The 10,482-nt window shown below is 51.2% G+C and overlaps 1 long non-coding RNA gene across 2 annotated transcripts; it reads left to right on the top strand.

Annotated features, from left to right (window-relative positions):
* Window positions 1–6,954: 6,954 nt before the first annotated feature.
* LOC121016207 (uncharacterized) lies at window positions 6,955–9,997 on the top strand. Of its 2 annotated transcripts, none has more exons than XR_005784164.1 (3): window positions 6,955–7,873; window positions 8,914–8,981; window positions 9,969–9,997. It is a non-coding gene; the product is annotated as an uncharacterized LOC121016207 (long non-coding RNA). The 2 variants fall into 2 exon arrangements; XR_005784163.1 differs by lacking the exon at window positions 6,955–7,873 and adding an exon at window positions 7,918–8,290 and having other exon boundaries at window positions 9,969–9,987.
* The last annotated feature ends 485 nt before the right edge of the window (window positions 9,998–10,482 follow it).

The raw sequence follows: 10,482 nt of genomic DNA, 5'->3' as shown, positions 1-10,482 counted from the left end.
CTGGGGGGCAGGTAGCCCCAGGTAGGGCTCTGACAGGTGGCTTTACACAGCTACCTCTCCCAGTTGGGCTTTTTCTCTCCCTGCAGTCAGACCTTTATCAAGGTCTGCTGGAGGCCCAGAGCCTTTGACTTCCTGTCCAGCCCCTCGCAGAGCCAAACTGGCAGAGCCCATCCTCCCTGCGGGGGTGCTCGGTGCCCCATCATGTGCCCAGATCCTCTCAATCTGGTGCAGGCTCTCAATCTTCCCTGCTTTCTGTCTCCCACGAGGGCGTGGAGGGAGGTTTGTGGCTTCCAAATTCTATTCCTGCAGGTCGACCTCATCAACATGACGCTCCCAGCATGAAGAAGTGGACCATTCTTCCAGGCACACTGGTGGAATTGAAGGCACTGGGGAAGCCTCCGTGGGGAGGTGCTGGAGGTTGCATGATCATCCTTAAGTGGGGCTTGAGGACCAGCAAACTCTAAAATTCAGGTTGCTGAATCCCTGCTCCCTGTACCCCAGGCAAACTTCAATCCTTCCCTCAGTGCCCACCTTGGTTTGAAAAGCTCTAATGAAGAGGCTACTGCATTCCTGTAGCAAAGGGGGCTCCAGGAGCTGGTGTAACATGAGCCCGGGGTGGGGGGGCACCTGGGTGCAAAGCATTTCTGAGTTCTCAGAACCTGCACAAAGACTTATGTGGGAAAGTCTCTTAGAACACGCTCACGTCTCTCTGGCTAAATCTAATTAAGACGAAACCTTAGCTTCCTCTGGAGTCTGCTGCGTGCCATCAAGCAGTTCCTGAGAAAGACTTTGTGAAAACTGGCTTGGCCAAGGTAAGACTCACTCACACTGTGTCCCATTCTCTCTGGACTCTTGTTTCAGCACCAAATCAATGTCTTCCTATGAGATGCATGGATGATAAGCTTCTGTTTCCCAGTGAAGTTTACAAGCTAAAGACTCTCCCCGTCAGTACACCACCCGCCGTTGGCGAGGACACTACAACCATCTGACAACTCTTTCTTATTCCCTAAATAACCCAGCCAAAAGGAAGTTTCAGAAAGGTATTGGAAGAACCAGGGAACCAGGAGAGCCGTTAGAGTGAGCAAGGCATAGACAAAGCAATAATACAGCAATAATTCACAGTCCAGAGGGGCAGGCTGCTGGCACCTGGGAAGTCTGACTGGGGACCCACGTGGCCAGACGAGAGTGACCTTAGACAACAGACCTCTAAAGTGGGAGGAAGTCTGGCACCTTGGGTTGGCAGAATTGTGCCAGGTGCTTCTCTTTGTGCTTTATGCTTAATCTTTCTGACAACTACTGTTATTAGCCCCATTTTACAGATGAAATAACTGAGGCACAGAGAGTAGGTAATTTGCCTAGAGGCATACAATTGACACGCGGTAGTCAGGATTTGAACCCAGGCAGTTTGGTTCCAGAGTCCATGTACTAGACCACCACACCACAGCTCACTCTCAGGGAGGAGGGTCCAGTTATTGGATGTTGAGGTTACTATGGCTGTGTAACGCCAAAACTCAGTGGCTTAAAACATCCCTAGTCATCTATTCAGCTCATGAATCTAGGGTCTGGGCAGGGCATGGTGGGAAAGGATTAGGTGCTGCTCTACAAGATGGACGTGGGGGAACCGCGTCTGAGGACAGAAGGATCCCCTGCCTGGCACAATGACTCACAGGGTTAACAAGCAAGAGCTGGCAGCTGGCTGGGAGCTCAGCCAGACTGAGAGTGGGGGGCTATGTTCCTCTCCACATGGGCCCCTCCATGGCTGCTCAGGCTTCCTCACGGCATGGCGGCCGGACTCCAAGAGTGAGAGTCACAAGAGACCGGAAGTGGAAACTGACAGTTTCTTAAAGCCCAGGTCCAGAAACGGGCATGGCCTCGTTTTCGCAACGGTCTATTGGCCGAAGCAGCCAAACATCCCAGGTTCAAGAGGGTGGGATATAAATCCCACCTCCAAGTGAAAAGAGTGTCAGAATTTGGGGATTACGCTTTAAAACTGCCACTTTGGACCTGGCATCCAAAGGAAGGACTGGATGCCAGGAATGAAAGAGAAGCTGTTGACTGTTAGCTCTTGCTCAGGGCAGATCAGAGGGAAGGCACGTGGACTGTAGCACATGGACCAATAAAGTCTCCAGTATGTGCCAGGTCTTGGCCCTCCTGGGCATTATCTCAGTTTACCTTTACAACAACCCTTGAACATAAATTTTCTCGCCAGTTATTATAGGTGAGGACTCTCAAACGCAGAGAGGGTGTTAGCCTTATCCAAGGTCACACAGCTGCTAAGTGTCAGAGTTCCTCTGATTCCAGAGCTGAACTCTTAACTCCCACAATGAAGAGCAGGGCTGGCCTCAGACGTATGACAAGGTCAGCTGAGAAGTGGTAGGAGGGCATGGAGCCAGGCTATCACTCCTCACCCACTCACCTCCTCCAGAAGCCCTCCTGGGAAGCCTCCTGCCCTCTGGGCAGGGCTCCAAGACACCCCATCCCAAGGCATCCTTTCCTTCTCATGCCTCCTCTCAGGCTGGGGCACCTTCCTTCTGGACCTTCCTTCTGGCCCTGCCTCCCAAGCTGTTTCTCAACCCTGACCGGTTCCCAAAGTCCTCTCTGTACTTCCTGGAAACCTTCCCAGAGGCACTCTCCCCGCTCCTCTCATCTTGGCTATAAGCACAAGGTCTTTAATTTTTAAAACAAAATTTTCATTTTAGAATGCAGGAACTGTGTGAAGATAGTACCAAGTTCCCATATTCTCCACACCCAAGTTCCCCTATTACTATCATCTTATGTTGGGATGGGACATTTGTCACAATGAATAAACCAATATTGATACATTATTATTAATCAGCCTTACAATATTGCTGACATTATCATTAAAGTATAATCCATACTTGCTTCAGATTTCCTTAGGGTTTTTTTGTTGGTTGGTTGGTTGGTTGGTTTTACCTAATGTCCTTTTTCTTTTCCAGGACACCACATTACATTTGGTTGTTGTGTCTCCCTAGGCTCCTCCTGGCTGTGACGGTTTCTCAGACTTCCCTTGCTTTTGATCATCTTGACAGTTTTGAGGAGTACTTATCAGGTACTTTGTAGAATGGCCCTCAGCTGGGACTCGCCTGGTCCCAGGTGAGACTGGGGTTATGAGTTTGGGGGAGGACACCATTTTCATCACATTGTATCCAGGGTATGTTCTATCAATATTACTTATCACCTTCCATACTAATCTGGATCGCCTCACTGAGGGAGTGTTTCCAGACTGCAGTGTTTGGAAGGAAGTCACTCTGCCCAGCCCATGTTTAAGGAGTGGGCAGCTACGTTCTTCCTTGAAGACAAAGTGTCCACATATATCACTTGGAATGCCTCTGCACCAGAGTTTTGTCTCGTCTCCCCCATTTATTTATTCAGTTAACCATTTGCTCATGAATACTTATTTTATACTTTGGGTAATAATCAAACACTACTGTATTTATTTATTTCGTTGTTCAAAATTGTTCCAGCTATGGTCACTGGAGCTCTTACAGTTGGCCCCTGCACCCCTTTGAACTTAATCCCATCTCTCTCTCTCTCTCTCTCTCTCTCTCCCTCTCCCTCTCTCTTTCTAGCACTTCATTACTTTCTGGCACTACAAGATGCTTCAGGTTCATCTTGCGTATGTCCTGCCCCCAACCTAGAATCAGCCATTTCTCCAAGGAGCTCTGGTTCCTTTTATTGGAGAATGGTATTAGACACCAAGATCTGAGCACTAAGTGTGCCCATTGCTACCGGGGTATCATTGCTTCCAGGCCCTCTCCGCTGATAGAACAAGGAAATATATGTGTGTTCACTAACCTGTGTGTCTATACACACATCCATAAATATTTCTATATGTAACCATCTGTGTCTCTATTAAGGTAAACCTGAGTTCATACTAATGTCTATAACTCCAACCCATGATCATGAGCATCACTCTAGCCTTCTCTCTCTGCTTGCCTGTCATTTCTCGCTTCCCACTCCTTCAGTGAGGGACGTGGCTCCTGTCACCCACCATCCATTTACTGCTTGTCCTGTTCCAATATACGTGCATGGTGGTTTCAGAATTGTTAGCCCACGCTGCATGGGAAATGACTTTATCGACTAGAGTGCAGTGCTTAGAGGTTCTTCTGCTTTTAGTCTTATAGACTTTACTCATTTCCAGAGTTACTTAAATCAGAACCTTCTCCCCCCACCCACGTCAGTGAGGCTGTTTCATATATTTACAATACAGATGGGTTTGTCATAGTCTGCATTCCATCCTGGGATCTCCCACCCTCTTAAATGCTTTTTTACACTTGCACACATTAAAATGGACTCTGGTGTGAAGTTCTATGAGTTTGACAAACTCAGGGTCAAGTATCTAACATTGAAATATCATAAAGAATAATTTTGCCCTCCAAAAAGCCAAACAAACAAGTGCCCCACCTATTCAGTCATTCCTTTACCCTCAAGAAGATTTCACTTTTAAAGTATATTTAGATGTTTTTCCAAGCTTCTTCATACACATATCTGATTTAATCTGCAAAGCAAACCTGGGGATTGGGAAGAGTAAAAGCCTCATTCCCACTTCCTGGAGAAGACTGAGGCTCAGAAGCATTAAAGCCCTTGGCCACATGGCTAACGTGTATAGATCCAAGACTGATCCTCCTGCTTTATTCCTACTCTCCTCAGGCAGGGGCCATTCCCAAACCGCAGAGGTGGAGGCAGGTGGCTGGGTTTCAGTCAGGCAGAAGACTGGGTCATGAGGGAAAACAAACCACGGGCCGACAGCAGGACACCTGAGTTCTTCTGATTCTGCCACGTACTCACTGGGTGGCTTTGACAAAATCGCTTTCCTTGGCTGGGCCTCAGTTTCCTCTTCTGTAAGGTAGTGAATGGGACCCCAGGTCCCATTCAAAGTCTAAGCACACTGTGTCTGGCCTGTGGCATAAGGCTGACTGCAGCTGGCAGGGAGATGTTGGGGGTGCTCAGAGGACATGGCTGAGGAGTAAAACTCAAGTCATCTACAGAGAAGCAGTGGTGTGCCGCCGTGGGATCAGGGTGGGTGACAGATCCCAAGGCCACTCTGCTCTCCCCACCGCCAGCTCTCCAGGTGCTGAAACCACCAATGCTTTGGTATCCCGTTCCATGGTTTATGGCAGTGTTTTTCAAACTGTAGTTTGAGACCCAATGAGTCATGATTTCCAACCTTTTAAAAACTTCCAACCTCTTGATCTGCATAGAATAGATCAATGCATTCAACATAATAAGGGAAGTATAAACATTTGTTTCAATTAGATGTGTGGGGGGCGCCTGGGTGGCTCGGTCGGTTAAGCGTCCGACTTCGGCTCAGGTCATGATCTCACAGTCCGTGGGTTCGAGCCCCGCGTCGGGCTCTGTGCTGACAGCTCAGAGCCTGGAGCCTGCTTCAGAATCTGTGTCTCCCTTTCTCTCTGACCCTCCCCCATTCGTGCTCTGTCTCTCTCTGTCTCAAAAATAAATAAACATTAAAAAAAATTAAAAAAAAAAACCCCAATTAGATGTGTGGGTAATGGGTCAAAATGGAAAATATATTGGTCCCAAAAGACCGGAAGTCACTAGCTGACACAGCACATTTACATCCTTACTTCATTTTATCTTTACTGTAACCCTACAAGGAGGGGTTATTATTACTATCCCTACTTTCCAAGGGAAGAAACTGAGGCCCAGAGAGGTCCAATGGTGCACTCATAGTCTCCCAGTTAGTGAGGGGCAGGTTAGGCTCCTAGACTCAGCTGGGGTTTCCCGCAGTTGATCCTAAACGGGATTATGGGCCCTCGTTTCCTTCACAAAGCCCAGAGCGACACGGCCCACGGGAAAGAGATTCAGGGTGGACGGTGTCTGTGCCCCTAAACCTGGCCAGCCCCACTTCAGCTTGGCAGAATGAGGGGCTGTTCACCATCTACCCACCATGGCTCCCCACCCCCAGAAACTGACTCTGTGGAAGTTCAGCCAGGACCAGGCCCTGTCAGGGTGGGCAGTGTGGGTGGGAGAGTAAGCAGGTGGGAGATGCTGAGAAAGGTCCCCTGGGCCTCCTCCCTCCAGGCAGACACCACACACCACACTTTGCAAACACACTAACGAAAGCACGCTCTAGCTTGGGCCCCAGAGTCCCCCGGGGGCCCTAATTCTCAGCTGTGAGCAACTGCGGGCCCTACAGTGTATCCGTCGGTCCTGCCTCTATTCCCCAGGTTTTCCTGCTTTGGCTGAGGCCAATCTGAGCCCACTGAGGGTACTTTCCCACCTTTTCTTTCTTGGGTCGTCTTGTGATTTATGAGCTCACAAAACTCGCTAATCCTTTCTCCTCAGTTACCTGGATGTAAAGAAGGCTTCGGTCACTTTGCAGATGGGAGGACCCTAATTTTCCCTTGAATACAGACCACCAGGCCCTGACCAGGATCCTTCCCACAGGGCTGTAGGGTTTATTTGTGATCTGTTCATTCAAAGGTTACCATTGTCAGGACATCCCTAACAGTGGTGAGGAAAAGGCAAGAAAAATGAAGGGCAGTAATAATTTTTCTGTAGCATACATCTTCCAGCCAGCCCCTTCCTGGCCACTGCCCCTTAATGAGACGATGTGGGTCTCAGTATCTCCCAGTGATGGGGGCCTGAAGGTACCAGGGAGAGTCCCCTGGCATCTGTGGTAGGAACTTAACAGTAGGCCCAGTCACGCCCCTGGAGTGGAGGCACTTTGACCTCACTTCAAGTCTCTGTTCAAGTGTTACCAACTCAGGGAGACATCCTCTGATCCCTTCCTCACCTAGCTCCCAACACACCTTCCTGGTTTAGCATTTTTCCATAGCTCTTCCTACCATCTGACAGCTGTTTTCCTTATTTATTTACCCAGATTTCCTCCCCGCCCTCCCACCCCCCCTAGAATGTAGAACAAGATCTTTATTTTACTCATTGGTTTCTCCCCTGTGGCCTAGAATGATTTCTGGCACATAGTAACCACTGGATAAATATTTGTTGAATGAATAAATGAGTGAATGAATGAATTTCTTAGGCCTTAAAGTGGCCAAAAAGACTCATTTGGTGGCCTGCCCGGAACCTTTTGGGCATGTACTCCCGATAAATTCTAGAAGAGCAGTTGTCCAGACTGACTGGCCTAGGCCCATGCCCAGGACAACCTAGACCCTCTCCTTGGCCAACCCCTTTGCGGTTGGTGGCTGCCCCCAAGGCTGGGACTGCTTCAGAGTTTGCTCCTCTTTGTAGCCTGGACACAGGACACCATGAGCTGAGCATCCTGGGTCCACCCGCAGCTCCCTCCTCGTACACTGCTGTGGGAGCCCCACCATACCTTCCCTGGCCCGGCACTGGACATCTCGCATGCTTCTCACTGTCTTGGAGCTGCCTCCCACCAGAAAGAGCCCGGAACATCCTCCCAAACCATGAGAAAGTCATGGCGTGGGCCCAGCGCATCCTTGGTCTCCTCACACTTAGAAGGGGCTTGGACCCTGGGGTCCCCAGAAAGGAGAGAAGGGAGGGCCTGAGGCACACTGCGACCCCAGATGGACCCAAGGTGAGCAGGCACGTTGAACCGTGGCCTGGGGGAGAGATCCAGGGAGCAGAGAGACAGACGGAAGGCCTCAGAGGGGACAGGCAGAGAAGGGCAGAAGGAGAGAGACAGAAGACGGAGGGGGACAGAAAGGATCAGAGAGACACAGTGCGGGGACAGCCCAGAGCGACAGGCGGAGAGAGCCAGAGGACAAGAGCGAAGACGACGCAGCGAGGGGGCGGCGGAGGGGCGCGGGGCCGGCGGCTGAATCGCTCTCTGTTCTGGCGCCGCACTGAGGGGCTTTCTTCGCGGCCGTGGGAAAGCGGTGGGCGAGCGCGCGCCGCCGCCATGTGGACGGTAATTAGCCGGATTAGGGCGGGAGCCGCGCGGCCCGGGCGGGCGGCCCCGGAACAAAAGGCCCCTCTTTGCCCGCGCAAACGGCGGGGTCGCCGGGTCAGCGGGCAGGGTGCCCCCGAGGGGCGAGGGGCGAGGGGCCGCGCGCGCGTCCGGAGAATGGGGCCTCTGTGCACCTGGCGGGCCGGCTTTGGGGTCCAGACTCGAGTGCGGGAGGAGAGCGGGGAGGCCAGAGGCGGCAAGACGCCACAGAGGTCAGAGCTGACCAGCCTTAGTGGTCGTAGTACTGGGGACACGGATACCTTTTATTGAGCGCCTACTGCGTACAGCTCCATGCCGAGACAGCATCGTGTCATTTGATCTTCCTAAGAACCCTCAGAGGCGGATGCTACGGATGCCCTGATTTTACAGATGAGAGAGGTGGGTGCAGAGATTGTGACTTGCCCAAGGTCGCTCAGGAGGAAGTGGTGCCTCTGGCATTTGCTGGTTCTGAGGAGGCGCTCTACAAGTATGAACTGAATAAATGAGCGAATGAATGAATGAATGAATGGCAAAGAGGGGCCCTGACCTCACCGCTGTGGTCACCCCCCATCTGAGAGGTTTGGGAAGTGGGGACTGCCAGCCTGACACGGAGGCCCACTCCCTTCAGGGAAGCAGGGCTGTGTCAGCACTGACACTGCCACCTACCTACCCCAGACAGTGTAGGAGACTGGTCACTAGAGTCAGGAATCCAAATAATGGATAATGTGACCATTTGGTTTCTTTTCCAGTAGCCCCAGCAGAACTGTATTCCCTTGGGGATCTATGCCTACAGCCCCCAGGCCCCTGCAATGCACAGGGCAGCATGTGGGGCCGATGGTGACCCACGGAGGCAGGAAGAGGAGGACCTGGAACCTTCCACCCCGCTTGGCTTCCCTGACCTTCCCTGCCACCTGACTCTCACTAGCCACTCCAGAGCATCAGAAATGTTCCAGTTTTAAATTAAGAGCATGTTCTGGGCTATGGGTGTCATGCTCCAGCTGACCAAACATCTCTCCTCACAGGAGATGCAGAGAACACCCTCTCCTGCCCACAGTTGCTGACAGCTGTTGTGAATGGAAGAGCCGGACAGGTGGGCCTGGGGTGGGGGGAGGGGGAGGCATCAGGGAGTGGTGGGGACTGTGGCAAAGTCTGCTGTGAACATAGCAGTGACTGCTTACTCTGGCCCGTTAGTGTCTTATGGGCCAAACTGGTCAGGCCTAAGCTCTAAATAAATGAGAAATAAATTCAGCTTTTTAGGTGGGTTTTCCAAATTTTAAAGTATGCTGTGGGCCACACTAACATAGGTAGGGTCCAGATTCAGCCCACAGCTTGGCAGTTCAGAACCTCCTTCCTAGGTATAGCACTGGAAATGCTTCTGGTACTCTGAGCCTCAGGAAGAAGGAATACCCCATCCCTTCCTCCAAGCCCCCTCTCCCTCCAGCTTCTCCAGACTCAGTGACTGAGGAAGGGGTATTGGGACGGAGGAAGGGATGGGTATTGGGGGATGCCCAACCCTTCCCAGATCCCTGTGCCCTGCATCAGACCGTCCCCATCGTGGAGAGGACTTAAGCAGGAAGTCTCCAGGCCATTCACAACTGGGTGACCAGGCACATGGCCAGGAGACAGAGATTGTCACACCCAGCTCAGCTGGGGGAAGCCCAGTGAACCATTAAATGAGAGTTTTCTCTTGGGACAGCAGCACTTAGAGCCCTGAAAGCGGCTGGGACAGAGGAGGAAATGCCTGCTTCTGTCCATCCTTTCCTCACACCCCACCTCCATTTACCCTCACAGACTCCTTGTTAAGTGTAGGAGTACCGTTATCCCACTACTCAGATGAAGAAACTGAGGTACAGAGGGCTTGAGTATTTGTCTGAAAGCAGTAAAGAATGAGCCTCTGGGGACCATAGCTTGAAAGGGCTCCAAGTTTGAGATTTGTTTGAAATGTTGTATTTTCTTAAAAATTGGTGTGAATGATGCTTTCAATTTCGTAACGTATACATGGCTGTTTCAGTATGAGAATGATGATAGGGGGCGCTTGGGTGGCTCAGTTGGTTTAGCATCTGACTCTTGATTTCAGCCCAGGTCAAGATCTCACGGATCATGGGTTCAATCCCTGTGTTGGGCTCTGCGCTGATAGCATGGAGCCTGCTTGGGATTCTCTCTCCCTCTCTCTCTTCCCATCCCCCGCTCGCACACTCTGTCTCTCTCTTGAAGTAAATAAACTTAAAAAATTTTTTTCTTTAATTGATGATAGTTTTTCCTCCCATAATCTGGCAAACCTGACCTTGGGAGGATGAACCCCATTTATGCTGTGGCATCTCAGACCCCTGGCACTTCACCGTGAAGTCACAGCAGCCCACATCCACAAGATAGAGAAGCCCCCCAAAGACACCTTATGACAAAGTAGACCTGAACCCAGGGCCCTGACTTTCCCGGGGAGCATGCTAGGCATAAAGGAGGTTTGGTTGCTGTTCATGTCTGTCCTCAGTTCCCCATTTCTACCTCGTGGAAAACTGAGGTGAGAGGCCTCTCCCACCTCCTTGGGGCAGGCACAGCTGTGGCTCAGAGCTGAGTCCCTGAGGGCCACTTGC

The sequence above is a fragment of the Herpailurus yagouaroundi genome, unplaced genomic scaffold (assembly GCF_014898765.1).
Source record: "Herpailurus yagouaroundi ecotype Mexico unplaced genomic scaffold, PumYag 210, whole genome shotgun sequence".
NCBI classification, from domain to species: domain Eukaryota; kingdom Metazoa; phylum Chordata; class Mammalia; order Carnivora; family Felidae; genus Herpailurus; species Herpailurus yagouaroundi.
The sequence above is the reverse complement of the archived record's forward strand: the minus strand, read 5'-3'. Positions and strand labels throughout refer to the sequence as shown.